Source organism: Dama dama, chromosome 15 (genome assembly GCF_033118175.1).
Source record: "Dama dama isolate Ldn47 chromosome 15, ASM3311817v1, whole genome shotgun sequence".
Taxonomy (NCBI): Eukaryota; Metazoa; Chordata; class Mammalia; order Artiodactyla; family Cervidae; genus Dama; species Dama dama.
This window is the reverse complement of record NC_083695.1, coordinates 41,805,356-41,819,239: the sequence shown is the minus strand read 5'-3', so window position 1 is coordinate 41,819,239 and position 13,884 is coordinate 41,805,356.

Here is a 13,884-nt window from a genome sequence, read left to right as displayed (position 1 = left end):
TCAGATACAACTTAGCAAATAAACAACAGTGATCGCCTGGGCCCAGCTATACAATTAACAGTGGAATTCAGGCTTCAGCAAGAAGGTTTCTGCCTAGTAATGTGGGGATTGGGTGTCAAGATATTAAAAGTAAGTACCTGATAAAGTTGATCATTTATGCTGGTGTGAACTAAATTTGGCATCTGTTTTAGGCTATAGATGACCTCAACTATGGGCATTTCAGAGAAGGGATATAGAAGAAGGCATTCCTTAAAGTGAAATTTTCCTGTTAAGGAATGGTCTCTAAGGAGTTACCTGGTGGTCCAGTGGTTAGGACTTGGCACTTTTACTGCCATGGCCTGGATTCAATTCCTAGTTAGTACGCCCTCCCCTCAAATAAAAGAATGGACTCTAGTATCAAACTGGAGATACTAGTCTTTCCCAAACTGGGCGTGTTTGAAGCAGAACTGGGCAAGCCACTGTTGCTGTTGTTCAGTTGCTCAGTTGTGTCTGACTCTTTGTGACCCCATGGACTGCAGCACACCAGATTTCCCTGTCCTTCACCATCTCCTGGAGCCTGCCCAAACTCATGTCCATTGAGTCAGTGATAACATCCAACTATCTTGTTCTCCATAGTCCCCTTCTCCTCCTGCCTTCGATCTTTCCCGGCATCAGGATCTTTTCAAATGAGTCAGTTCTTCGCTTCAGGTGGCCAAAGTATTGGAATTTCAGCTTCAGCATCAGTCCTTCCAATGAATTTTCAGGACTGATTTCCTTTACGATTGACTGGTTGGATCTCCTTTCAGTCCAAGGAACTCTCAAGAGTCTTCTCCAACACCACAGTTCAAAAGCATCAATTCTTTGGCACTCAACTTTCTTTATAGTCCAACTCTCACATCCATACATGACTACTGGAAAAACCATAGCTTTGACTAGATGTACCTTGGTTAGCAAAGTAATGTCTCTGCTTTTTAATACACTGTCTAGCTTGGTCATAACTTTTCTCAGGGGTCTATGGCCCCCAAATGGCATGGATGAGCAGCCTCTGAAACTAAAAAGTACTGACCACATGAGCTTGGGCAGTGAACATCTCAACACTAAGCTGTGTGCACAGGGGATTGATGATCAGGAAAGACTCCTGTACTCCCTGGTGCTGTATAATTACCCTGGTGTTTGGCATAACCCCATGTTGGGAATTTCCAAGGATTACTGAAATTTAATTTCTCATTTGCTCGAGAGAATGGCTAGACAGTATTGGTTTCATTTCATTCGAAATAATAAATCTTGAATATCTGTGTGTGGACTTTGAGTTACAATTGGTACTCAATGATAGAAAAGTCAAGTGTAATAAGAGTTTATAATAAAGGCCATGGTTTCTTGTGGGTAGTCAAGGAAGGTGTCTCTGAGGAAGTGACATTGAAGCTGAGCACTGGAGGCTGCATAGGATTTAACAAGCTGAAGAGGGGAAAGGATGAGTGAAAATCCCTGAGACAGGAAGTAACTTGATGTCTTCTGTGATCTAAAAGAAAGCTAGTGAGGGTGGTGTGTAATGGACAAATGGGAGAGTATCCCAGTATGAAGGAGATGTGTTTAGGGGTCAGATTATGTAGAATTCTACAATGATAGGCAGAGGTCATATCTAAAATGTCTTCTGGAAGCTTCATGAAGAATGATTTGAACAGAATGAGTATAATCAGTTCAGTTCAGTTGTTCAGTTGTGTCCAACTCTGCGACCCCATGGACTGCAGCACACCAGGCTTCGCTGTCCATCACCAGCTACTGGAAGTTACTCAAACTCATGTCCATCGAGTCAGTGATGCCATCCAACCATCTCATCCTCTGTTTTCCCCTTCTCCTCCTGCTTTCTGTTGTGCCTGATGTCTGAATCCCCGAGTGGGAAGAGAGAAGGCTTCCAAGACAATGCAACTCGCAAAAAAAGGGAAGCTTATTACTGACTCGAGCCAGGGCTTTCTGCCACAAACATCACAGTAGTGCAGGGTCAGAAAGCGCTGAGCTCAAGCTGTTACACAAATTTATAAGATATGCATAAGCGGTTAGTAGCTGGCTTAAGTGGATTGGTTACATGTTTGCAAAGCAATTCTATTGGTACAGACTTTCGTGGGCCTTTTTTCAAACCTGGGAGTTCGCGGGCTTTTCAGCTCTCCCTTTGTTTCTTACTGGGCGCATATTGATTGGCTGGCTCCAGGTTACCTGATGGGGGTAGGGAATCTTACCATTTCGGGGGAAGCTAAAACTTAGGTCCAGGCCGCCTGTCATGGTATTAACCCTGGCAGCCTCACACTTTCAACCATTCCTAGCATCAGGGTCTTTTTCAATGAGTCAGGTCTTCACTTCAGGTGGCCAAAGCATTGGAGTTTCAGCTTCAGTATCAGTCCTTCCAATGAATATTCAGGACTGATTTCCTTTAGAATGGACTGGTTGGATCACCTTGAAGTCCAAGAGACTCTCAAGAGTCTTCTCCAACACCACAGCCCCAAAACATCAATTCTTCGGTGCTCAGTTTTCTTTATAGTCCAACTCTCACATCCATACATGACTAGTGGAAAAACCATAGCTTTGACTAGATGGATATTTGTTGGCAAAGTAATTCTCTGCTTTTTAATATGCTGTCTAGGTTGGTGATAGCTTTTCCTCCAAGGAGCAAGCATCTTTTAATTTCATGGCTGCAGTCACCATCTGCAGTGATTTTGAAGCCCCCCAAAATAAAGTCTGTCACTGTTTCCATTGTTTTCCCATCTATTTTCCATGAAGTGTTGGGACCAGATGCCATGATTTTAGTTTTCTGAATGTTAAGTTTTAAGCCAACTTTTTCTCTCACCTCTTTCACTTATATCAAGAGGCTCTTTAGTTCTTCTTCACTTTTTGCCATAAGGGTAGTGTCATCTGCATATCTGAGGCTATTGATATTTCTCCTGGCAATCTTGATTCCAGCTTGTGCTTCTTTCAGCCTGGAATTTCACATGATGTACTCTGCATAAAAGTTAAATAAGCAGGGTGACAATATACAGCCTTGATGTGCTCCTTTCCCAATTTGGAACCAGTCTGTTGTTCCATGTCCAGTTCTAACTGTTGCTTCTTGACCTGCATGCACATTTCTCAGGAGGCAGGTAAGGTGGTTTGGTATTCCCATCTCTTTAAGAATTTTCCACAGTTCGTTATCATCCACACGGTCAAAGGCTTTCGCATAGTCAATAAGCAGAAGTAGGTATAGATGAATATAACAATCCAGTAGAAAAGTGATAGTTGCTTGCACAAATGATGATGCAGTGATGTAAAGACATCAGTAGATTTAAGATCTCTCCTGACAATGCAATTGACAGTACTGAGTTGAGGAAGAAGCTATTAAGTACAAACACCAAGTTTTTGGCATGAACCAATAGATCTGTGGAATTTCCATGAGCTTAGAGAAGAAACTTCATGAGGAACAGATTTCATGTGTGAGGAGGGGAATAGTAAGAATGCAGTTCTGGACTTTTTCATTGGAGAAGTCAGTGAAATAGCCAAATGAAGAAATTTTATATGATTCTGAAGCATGGGGAAGAGGTCTGAATTGTAGATATGCTTTGAGAAATATCAACCTAGAAATGCTATTTTAGCTAGAGAGATGGATGACGCTCTCTAGGGGTTAAAGTGCATGAGAAGAGAAGACAATCTAGGATTAAGCTCATGGTACTCCAACATTTAAAAACTCATAGAAGAAGTGGGTGCACCAAAAAAAAAAAAAAAAAAAAAAGATAGAAAGAAAACTAAAAAGAAGGCAGAAGAGCCAGAGAAGCAGAAGGAAAACCAAGAGATTGTTTGCAGAGAAGCTTAAGGGAAGAGGGTGGGTCAAAGAGAGACTAGTACTCTGCCATGATAGCACAAAAGCAGCCTAAGATCATATATAAGTGAATGACCCTGGCCTTGTCTCAGTTAAACTTTATTAGAAAACATGCTGTAGTTGGCCAATCCCTGGCATAGAGGACTACTGAATAGTCTGGTAAGGTGAGAACTGAATTGCTTTTTTATTTACCTGCAGTAGGATCACCGTTTTCCTTATTAAGATAATTTTTAGTTAATTTGTGGGAGCAAAGACTCTGTTGGTATCTACCAAAGAAAGAATGGGGGTTAGGAAGTGAAAGCAATTTTTAATTTGTTCTGATGAAATTTAATTTTGAAGGAACGATAATTAGGGCAATAGAAAGAATGAGATAGAGGGCTATGAAAAAAATTGTTTTGTTTGCATTTTTAAAAGAAACTAGAGTGAGCAGAATGATCCAGAAGAGTGGAATGGAAAGTCCCCCAAGAAAACAGAATTGGAGGAGATCCAGAGTAATATAGAGAATTTGGTTTTTGAACACTTCTTCCTTTGTAACAGGAAGAAATGTGAAGGTGACTACAAGTGTCCTGAGTTGTGGTTAGTTTGATGAGAATATGAGGACATTTGCTTCTGACAACTTCTATTTTCTACTTTTCTTTATGAAAGAAAATATTGAGAATTAAGAAAAAATATTCTAAAAATATTCACTATCAGTGGGACACTAGGTGAAGGGAGACAGAAAAAACAGATTCAAAATTGGAGAAATTTGTATCACATATAACACAGTTCTCTTAATTCTGTTTCCATTGTTTGGCCATTTAGTATATTCTCTGTTTTCCGATATTTTAATAAAAGTGATATAGTGAACTCTTTTTGCAACAAAGTAATTCTATTTGTTTTTGTTTCCTTAGGATAGATTCTCAGAAAAAACACTTTCTTTCTCTTTTCTTAAAGAACTATTTTTAATTTTTTAAAAAGTAATACCCTCTTCTGTTAAATTAGTATATGTATAACTGCAATACTCAGTTAGTATATGTATAACTGAATTACTTTGCTGTACATAAGAAATCAATGCAACATGACAAATCAATTATACTTTAATAAAATAAATTTTTAAAAATTCTAGACTCCAAAATATTCAATTAGCAGAAAAAAGCTTATAATAATGGCCTAGTGAAGTGAAGTGAAAGTCGCTCAGTCGTGTCCGACTCTTTGCACCCTGTGGACTAGTCCACGGAATTCTCCAGGCCAGAATACTGGAGTGGGTAGCTTTCCCTTCTCCAGGGATCTTCCCAACCCAGAGATCAAACCCGGGTGTCCCGCATTGCAGGCAGATAGATTCTTAACCAGCTGAGCCACAAGGGAAGCCCAAATAATAATGGCCTAAGAATACTGCAATTTACTAGATATGTAATCCAGTATAAATTACTGGACTTAAAAAGCTTCCATTCCCTGAATTTGATGTACCAACACCACAAGTGGAAGTTCACTCAGTCTGAAAGAATCCAAAGTGGAAGCAGCAGTCTGATCCAATTAATCTTCTTACTAGGATTTTGGATTGATGAAGTCTGTATAAATTCCTTGAATCCATGGGGATTGTCTTCACTACCATCATTAAGAAATCTATCAGTAAGAAAATTAGAAGGCCGGATTCAGTGACTAATCCTACAAATAATTAGTATTTTCATTTTTCAGAGAAAATTAATAAGTCTAAAAAATGGTCATATCTTTCCCAAGCTAAAGCATTCAGTCAGGCTTGATGATTTAATTCAATCTCTGCTTGTTCGTATTTTAATTAAAAAAGATTTTTTTTTCATGCCAAATTGAATTCATTCAGCCCTTTACTCATTCATTCAGTCAACTCTTACTGAGCATCTACTATGTGCTGGGCCCTCAACCAGTCCCAGTGGAGACGCAGATGGTAAAATCCATCTTCCCTTATAAGGTGCCTATGTTTTGTGGGTAGGAGAGGTGCACAAGCAGAAAATGTCACAAAAGTGTGGTAAATACAGTGGTAGAAATATGCGCAAGGCATCATGGAAGCCTCAAGGAAGGGGCCAGGTGAGAACGGGCCAAAATCCTCCCTGGAGGCAGAAATCGTAATGTGTGGGCCAAGGTTTACAGGACAAGGATGTTTGTCAGCTGAGGGGTGTAGCTGGTTCCAGAATATTGAATGACTTCCTTGGTTTAACCCCAAATCAGCAGTGTCACTTGGCCATGATGACACAGTGAAGATAGTCCCCACTCTGCTTCTTCCTCTCCTCCTCCTTTTTTTTCTTCTTCTTCTATTTAATTTAAAAAAAAAAATTAAAAAAATATTTATTTGACTGCATAGGGTCTTAGTTGCATGGCACAGGCTCTTCCTTATGAGCACATGGGCTTCTCTAGTTGCACCGTGTGGGTTTAATTGCCTGCCAACATGTGGGATCTTAGTTCCTGGACTAGGGATAGAGCCCACATCCCCTGCATTGGAAGGTGGATTTTTAACTACTGGACCAGCAGGGGAGTCCCTTTTCTTTTAAATCTGTAATTATTCTGAACACTTTCACAGTAACATAGCAGCAAGAAATTATACACCTTTGATGTGGCTTCTCAATTATGGCCAGAGACTTTCCAGAGCACTTTCTCACTATTTTTCCTAGAAGACATTTCTCAGATTCTTCCATTTACCTATTCATCCTAAATTGTTGCTTTAGTCTTGTCACTGGTCTCTTTAAATCATTCATATCACTGCGTCAACTCCTATGATGGGATGGGACATCTCCCCAAAATGCAGATTTGATCACTTCATAATTTAAAAATACACATTCACTTCTCATTATCATAATCTGGATTCTTAGCAGATTTCCATGCCAATTCCTCCTCCCTCTGTAAGTATGAGGAGGAGGCTCGATGTTACCTTCTATTCATAAGCTTACTACTTAAACTATTTACTTAAAAATTTTTATTCCTTTTCTTTGATACAAAAAGCTTCATGCTTTTGTTTTTCACTTATCAATATCCTGGAAATTGTTCTGTGTGGGTTCATACAGCCTTTTGCATTGTTGTTTTAGGCTGTATAGTCCTTCATAACATGAATGTAGTTCACTCAGCTAGATCTCTATTCATGAAAATTTTATTTTCTCATCTTGTGCTGTTATAATCAATACCTTAATAAATAATTTTGGACATAGTTGAGGAAGTATAAATTCTACATACTTAAAAGTGGGTTGGATTGACAGTGAATTTTATCTGTAATCTTGCTAGATACAGCCAAATTCTCCATAGAAGTTTATTTCCTTTTTCAGTCTTGGCAAACGTGAATGAGAGAGACTCACCGACTGACCAAAATGAGTCTATTTTCACACTTTTGTAGTTTTACCAATCAATAAATATCATCTCATAAGATTTTTATGTATTTTTTCTTACTGTCAATGAAGTGGAGCATCTTCTTATGTAGTTAACATCCATGTGCTTACCTTTTTTGGGGGGAGGGGTAAAATATCTTTTTTTTTTCCATTTTTTATATACTGTCTTTTCCCATTTTGTTCATTTTGGTGTTTTTCTTGATTTTTAATGAGCTGTTTCTACATTTAGCCTATTTGCTTTTGTTTGTGTTATAGATTGTCAACATTTTTACATACTGTATCATTTGTCTTTGCTTATGTGTATTTTTTTATCATTTAAAGATTTATTTTATTTTTATAAGTCAAAGTAATCAATCTTTTGCCTCATAACTTTTGAATTTTGAGGCATATTAAAAAAAAATTTGCCCCACCCCTGGATTATAAAAAAAAATGTATGCAATTTTTTTGTAAGTTGCACAGTTTCATTTTTAGATTTGGTTTTACTAGGTATAGTTTGAGCTATGGATCCAATTCAACTTTTTCTAAATGGTATCTAGTGGTCACAGCAGCATTTTGTACTTTTATTTCTGGAAAAGAAACACTGGAAGGTTATATTAGAGACTGGTTATATTAGGAGACGAATCAGTAGGAATGCAATGGACGGAAAGTGGATGGGAGTGAATATACGTTGGGTATATAGATTTCAGTTCAGTTCAGTTGCTCAGTCATGTCAGATTCTTTGTGACCCCCATGGACTGTAGCACGCCAGGCTTCCCTGTCTATCACTAACTCCCAGAGCTTACTCAGACTCATGTCCATTGAGTTGGTGATACCATCCAACCATCTCATCATCTGTCGTCCCTTTCTCCTCCTGCCCTCAATCTTTCCAAGCATCAGGGTCTTTTCCAATGAGTCAGCTCTTCGCATCAGGTGGCCAAAGTATTGGAGTTTCAGCTTCAACATCACTACTTCCAATGAACACCCAGGACTGATCTCCTTTAGGATGGACTGGTTGGATCTCCTTGCAGACCAAGGGACTCTCAAGAGTCTTCTCCAACACCACAGTTCAAAAGCATCAATTCTTTGGCGCTCGGCTTTCTTTATAGTCCAACTCTCACATCCATACATGACCACTGGAAAAGCCATAGCCTTGACTAGATGGACCTTTGTTGACAAAGTAATGTCTCTGCTTTTTAATTTGCTATCTAGGTTGGTCATAACTTTCCTTCCAAGGAGCAAGCGTATTTTAATTTCATGGCTGCAATCACCATCTGCAGTGATTTTGGAGCCCAAAAAATAAAGTCAGCCATTGTTTCCACTGTTTCCCCATCTATTTGCCATGAAGTGATGGGACCGGATGCCATGATCTTAGTTTTCTGAATGTTGATCTTTAAGCCAACTTTTTCACTCTCCTCTTTCACTTTCATCAAGAGGCTTTTTAGTTCCTCTTCACTTTCTGCCATAAGGGTGGTGTCATCTGCATATCTGAGGCTATTGATATTGCTCCCAGCAATCTTGATTACAGCTTCTGCTTCATGCAGCCTGGCACTTTGCATGATGTACTCTGCATATAAATTAAATAAGCAGGGTGATAATATACAGCATAAACATACTCCTTTCCCTATTTGAAATCAGTCTGTTGTTCCATGTCCAGTTCTAAATGTTGCTTCTTTACCTGCATACACATTTCTCAGAGGCAGATGAGGTGGTCTGGTATTCCCATCTCTTTCAGAATTTTCCACAGTTTGTTGTGATCCACACAGTCAAAGTCTTTGGCATAGTCAATAAAGCAGAAGTAGATGTTTTTCTGGAACTGCCTTGCTTTTTTGATGATCCAACAGATGTTGGCGATTTGCTCTCTGGTTCCTCTGCCTTTTCTAAATCCAGCTTGAACATCTGGAAGTTCATGATTCACTTACTGCTGAAACCTGGCTTGGAGGATTTTTGAGCATTACTTTGCTAGCATGTGAGAGGAGTGCAATTGTATGGTAGTTTAAACAGTCTTTGGCATTGCCTTTCTTTGAGATTGGAATGAAAACTGACCTTTTCCAGTCCTGTGGCCACTGCTAAGTTTTCCAAACTTGCTGGCATATTGAGTGCAGCACTTTCACAACATTGTCTTTTAGGATTTGAAATAGCTCAAATGGAATCCCATAACCTCCACTAGCTTTGTTCATAGTGATGCTTCCTAAGGCCCACTTGACTTCATATTCCAGGTTGTCTGGCTCTAGGTGAATGATCACACCATTGTGGTTACCTGGGTCATGAAGATCTTTTTTTGTACAGTTCTTCCATGTATTCTTCTGTGTTTTCTTGCCACCTCTTCTTAATATCTTCTGCTTCTGTTAGGTCCATACCATTTCTGTCCTTTATTGTGCCCATCTTTCCATGAAATATTCCCTTGGTATCTCTTATTTTCTTGAAAAGAGTTCTAGACTTCCACATTCTATTATTCCTCTGTTTCTTTGCATTGGTTGATGAGGAAGGCTTTCTTTTTTCCCTTGCTATTCTTTGGAACTCTGCATTCAAATGGGTATATCTTTCCTTTTTTCCTTTTCCTTTAGCTTCTCTTTTTTTCTCAGCTATTTCTAAGGCCTCCTCAGATAACCATTTTGCATTTCTTTTTCTTGGGGATGGTCTTAATCACTGCCTCCTGTACAATGTCACAAACTGCCATCCATAGTTCTTCAGGCACTCTATCAGATCTAATCCCTTGAATCTATTTGTCACTTCCACTATATAATCATAAAGGATTTGATTTAGATCATACCTGAATGGTCTAGCATTTTCCCTACTTTCTTCAATTTAAGTCTGAAGTTTGCAATAAGGATTTCATGACCCAAGCCACAGTCAGCTCCTGGTCTTGTTTTTGCTGACTGTATAGATCTTCTCCACCTTTGGCTGCAAAGAATATAGTCAATATGATTTTGGTATTGACCATCTGGTGATGTGCATGTGTAGAGTCTTCTCTTGTGTGGTTGGAAGAGGGTGTTTGCTATGACTAATGCGTTCTCTTGGCAAAGCTCTGTTAGCCTTTGCCCTGCTTCATTTTGTACTCCAAGGCCAAATTTGCTTGTTACTCCAGGTATCTCTTGACTTCCTACTTTTGCATTCCTGTCCCCTATAATGAAAAGAACATCTTTTTTGGTGTATATAGTTTTGTATTATTTTAATTTTAAACCATGTAAATATTTTATATACTAGAAAAGTAAATCAAAAGAGAAAAATCAAACATTTAAATTCCATATAAATTAAAATAAAATGAACCTAACTCTCAAATTGATAGCAATTACACAGAGGAAGCAATTATTTTAAGTAACATCTGAACAGAGCACTCTAACTGTACTTTTTTGGTTGGATAGACTCTGAAGATAAAACAAAGAGGTGTACAAATACCATGGCAATCATGTTGAAATTACCAAAGAACTAGATCACTGTACCTCTGACTGGACAGATAGAGGGCAATCTGAGAATCTTAAAGAATAATTACTTAAACTGATTATAATCCATTGAATGAAATTATCCACATATCAACAGTTATGCAAAAGCTAAAAGAGTGAAAAAGGAAAGTTCTTGTACCAAAATCTACAAACTAATAAATAGAGAAAATATGGTATAATTACAAATTTATTACTTTGAAAACACCAGTGTAATAATTTAAGGCATGTACTATCAATGAATATTAAACTTATCACATGGAAGTGTATTAAACAGGTATTCATATGGTGGCAGAGGATCACCCACAGATGACTGTTGTAGTTACATGGAATAATGAAATAACACATGAGAAAATAAATCTCTCTGTGCTTCTGTTAAATTGTTCACAAAATGGCCCATTGCTTCCTTCCCTGTATCTACCTTCCTTCTAAGGTGAGTAGCAAGTGTCATTGGAAGGTAGTGTCTATGTCCCCACCCTTGGCATATGGATTGAATTTATGACTTCCTTTGGCAGTAGAACACAGTAGAATATTGTTCTTCAGTTCTGTGCCCAGGCCTATAGAGGTTTGTGTGTTTTTTCCCATTCTCTTATATTTCTGTCATGCCAATAGGAACAACCTACTAGACAATGAGGGATCACAAGGGCAGAATTGGTCCATTTGTTTCAGACAAAGCCCCAGATGTGTGAGGTCAGCATCAGTCAACGTGTAGCTGGCCACAGGTGCATGAGTGAGCCTTGCCAGAAGACCCAAGCCCTGCACACCCAGATGATCTGCCCAGCTGACCGTCAGACTCCTGCCTTTAAGCTAATAGATTTGGAGGTGGCTTGTTACAAAGAAAAATCCGATTCAGGCATGAGCCTGGTAGTGTGGAAGCATTGACTTTGGGGCCAAGCAGCTGGAAGTAGCCGGAAAAATGATGAGCAATTAACTGAAGCTGAAAAACTGATGAGGCAATTGCTATTGAAGTCTGGATAAAAACACTCCATGTTATGTAGTAGTGAAGCCATTGGAAAAATGTTGCCTTTAGTAGCTTGAAAGGTTAAAATATGTTCCTAATGGACTTTACATTTGCCTTACTTTAGCGACATGTAATGACAATTCAAAGGATACATGAGCTAAAGTTAGAGCTATTTAGTTTGCAAATAGAATTTTGAGGAAATTCAAAGGAACCAGAACTTGTAGGGATAGAACATGAAACTATTGTCTTGTCTTCTCAATCAATAAAAGATTCTTGAGGTAGAATACAGCCTACGGGTACAGAGGAAATCATGAGTGTGCCCTTAACATCCTTTATCAAGGTGTCTGAAAGAATTAAGGAGACATCTAGAAGAACTTCTCCAGTCAGAAATATGATTTATAGTAATCTAAAGGGCATTTTGTCAAGGAGACTGCCATGCACAAAGTGCTACAAGTAAATTAAGACAGACACAAGTGTATTTGTTTCCCATTTATATATTTATATATTATTATTGAGACATAATTGATATTCAGCATTGTATAAGTTTAAGGTGAACAGTGTATTGATTTTATAAATTTATATACTGCAGTATTATTACCACCCTGGCATTAGCCCACACCTCTATCACATAACTATCATTTCTTTTTTTTTTTTTTTTGTGATGGAAACAGCTAAAATCTAGTCTCTTACCAGCTTTGAAATTTATAACACTATTGTTGTCATAATGACTATACTGTGCTTTCTACCTCCAGGACCTATTTGTCTACTGGTTGCTTACTTGTACCCTTAGAAAACATCTCTCCAATTCCCACCCCAACCTCCCTGGCTCCTGGTAACCACCATTCTATTCTCTGTTTTTACAGATTTGGCTTTTTAAAAAATGTAATCATGAGATGAATCTTTTTATTTATTTATTTATTTTTTAATTGAAGGATAATTGCTTTACAGAATTTTGTTTTCTGTCAAACCTCAACACGAATCAGTCATAGGTGTGCATATATCTCTTCTCTTTTGAACCTCCCTCCCACCTCCCTCCCCATCCCACCCCTCAAGGTTGATACAGAGCCCCATTTGAATTTTCTGAGCCACGCAGCAAATTCCCGTTGGCTATCTATTTTACATATGCTAATGTAAGTTTCCATGTTACTCTTTCAATACATCTTACCCTCTCCTCCCCTCTCCCCATGTCCATAGATCTATTCTCTATGTCTGGTTTATGTTAAGTGAGATAAGATAGAGAAAGATAAATACTGTATGACTTCAATTAGATGTCGAATCTAAAAAATTTACAGATTTTACAAATCTGTAAAAACAGAAGTGTGTTTTGAAAGCAATTGTTGGTGTGACTTTTTTTCCCCAAATGGATTAGAATATACTGGCATATATGGAAAATCTAAGCAGTTTTAAGAGACTTTAAGAGCAGCAGAAGCATCATCAGCTGAATTCAAAGGAACTCTGATTTTATAAATTTCACAAAAGCCCCTGGGCCTCCAAATTTCCACAAGAAATAAATAGGCTGCAAAAAGTTACTTGGCTACAAACATAGCTATGTCATTTATCTCGGAGAGTGAAGCCAAGAACCTACTAAGCCAGTTACATTGAGAACAATGGATTTGTGAGCTTCCCAAGATTAATAGAGGATAATGAACTAGAAGCTAGTCCCAGGGAACAGAACTAGGCTGTGATCAAGAAACATTCCCTGCTCCTGTATTTGCGGATCTGGTAACCTTTGCTCAGTGGGATTTTAGAATTGCTGTGGACCAGAGAATGCCACAGCAAAGAGATCAAACTAGGTGATCCTAGAGGAAATCAACCCTGAATATTCCTTGGAAGGACTGATGCTGAAACTGAATTCCAGTACTTTGGCCACCTGATACGAAAAGCCAATTCGTTGGAAAAGACTCTGATACTGGGAAGGATTGAGGGCAGGAGGAGAAGAGGGTGACAGAGGATGAGATGGTTGGATGGCATCACCAACTCAGTGGACATGAGTTTGAGCAAACTCCGGATGATAGTGAAGGACAGAGAAGCCTGGCATGCTGCAGTCCATGGGGTTGCAAAGAGTTGGGCATGATTGAGTGACTGAGCAACAGGAACATCAACAAGAAAATGTCACTACTCCCATTTTAAATACTCCCATTTACTCTCTTAAAATAAAAGCATTTTTTATGGTTTGTCCCATTTTCTATCTCATAGTTATTTCTTTTAAAAAATAGTTATGTTTGTTTATTTATTTGTTTGTCCACACTGGGTCTTAGTTGTGGCATGTGGGATCTAGGTCCCCAACTAGGGATCCAGCCCAGGCCCCTTCCTTGCATTTGGATCAAGGAGTCTTAGTCACTGGACCACAAGTGGAGTCTC